The sequence below is a fragment of the Gymnodraco acuticeps genome, unplaced genomic scaffold (assembly GCF_902827175.1).
Source record: "Gymnodraco acuticeps unplaced genomic scaffold, fGymAcu1.1, whole genome shotgun sequence".
NCBI classification, from domain to species: Eukaryota; Metazoa; Chordata; class Actinopteri; order Perciformes; family Bathydraconidae; genus Gymnodraco; species Gymnodraco acuticeps.
Window position 1 is genome coordinate 135,096 of NW_022992182.1, and position 1,613 is coordinate 136,708.

Consider the following 1,613-nt stretch of genomic DNA (forward strand, 5'->3'; position numbering starts at 1 on the left):
CAGACTGCAGAGAGCCTCTGGAGGTCTCTGATCTCTCTCCTGTAGGAAACTCTCACACAGGTTCTTTAACACCAGATTACAGGGAGGTTCATAAATCTGAGGGTCTCTTACAAAGTGGACACTCCTTGATGACTTTCTCCGTCCACCAGGTCTGCAGACAGGCTCTACAGAAGCTGTGGCTGCAGGACAGGACCACAGGATCTTTAAAGATGTCATGGCAGACAGTACAGCAGAGATATTCCTCTAATCTGGAAGCCATGTTGTCTGTGAGTGAAGCAGTGAACTCAGCAGCAGCCGCTCCCTGTTCCCTGAGACTTACTTTCACTTTGAGTCTTTGTTCTGGTTAAACTCAGTGTGTGGATTCAGCAGCTGCTTGAAGTGGAAGGTATTCCAGTATTCCCTCCTGTGGACGTCCCCAAGTGGTTTTTGGTGTAAAGTTGAATCTTAAAACCGTCCGTCTCTCATTGTCATTGTCTTTGTGTGTGTGTGTGTGTGTGTGTGTGTGTGTGTGTGTGTGTGTGTGTGTGTGTGTGTGTGTATGTGTTGTGTGTGTGTGTGTGTGTGTGTGTGTGTGTGTGTTTGTGTCGTCTCAGCGAGGCAGAATAACAGCCTGTTTCCTGGTTATCTCGGGTGAGTCAGGTGATAGGTGGAGCTTCATCGTGACAGTTCAACAGGTTGAGTTTCATTCCAAACGGATGAATCATACTGTGTTCTCATTATGCTTCGCTCGCTGTAGGGCTTTTCCACATTGACGTGTTACGTCTTGTCACTGTCAGTAAGACAGTTATTGCTATTACTTTGCACAGCGTCTCCAGCTTTACCAACCTTTCCTTTCCACAGAAACTAGTTTTAAGCGTTTTAATGAACTGTTATTAAGTTTAACAGTTTATCAGGTGAGAAGCAAACTATTTAATACACCGATTTATTCCAAAAACATATTTGAGAATCTACAGAGATGTTTGTAGTTCCCTGTCTGCTTATTTAAATAACACGTCAACATGTTTTTATAACTACTCTCACTGCCTGAACGTAGACAATGGTTTGCACTTAAAGTCCAACCATAGGCTGTTAAATAATAATTCAAATATAAATCACAAAAAGCACACATTTGACGATAGCTAGCTATATAGCTTACATTTGCTAAATAGCTAGTTAGATGGGTAGCTAAGGTAGGCTAGCTAACAAGGTAGATGGATAGTGAATGTTAGCTAGCTGTATTCAAAGATATCTGTCTAATCTGTGTGTCTGTCTATCGCTAGCTTGTTAGATGGGTGGCTAAGGTAGGCTAGCTAACAAGGTAGATAGACAGCGAATATCAGCTAGCTGTATTTATCGATATCTGTCTGATATTTTATTAGCCCAACATTAGCCACCTTTAGCTTAGTGTTAGTGACGTGAAGTGATGTGACCGTGCTGTAGTTCCTTATAGAGAGGCGAAGTCACGCCCATCTACTTCCGGTCCATGGGACCTTATTTCGGAAAAATTATGTATTGAAGTCAAAGGAGAGAGAAAACTTATCTTTCAATCCCGTTTGAATTGTGCCATGAATTACACATATGATGTTTGTCAATCTTAAAAAATAATTTCCATGTAAAAAAAGTCATAATTTGTC

At 41.5% G+C, this 1,613-nt stretch overlaps 1 pseudogene; it reads right to left on the reverse strand.

The window, feature by feature from the left end:
- LOC117539060 overlaps nt 1-519 on the reverse strand; it is a 2,366-nt pseudogene extending 1,847 nt beyond the window's left edge.
- Nucleotides 520-1,613: the final 1,094 nt, after the last annotated feature.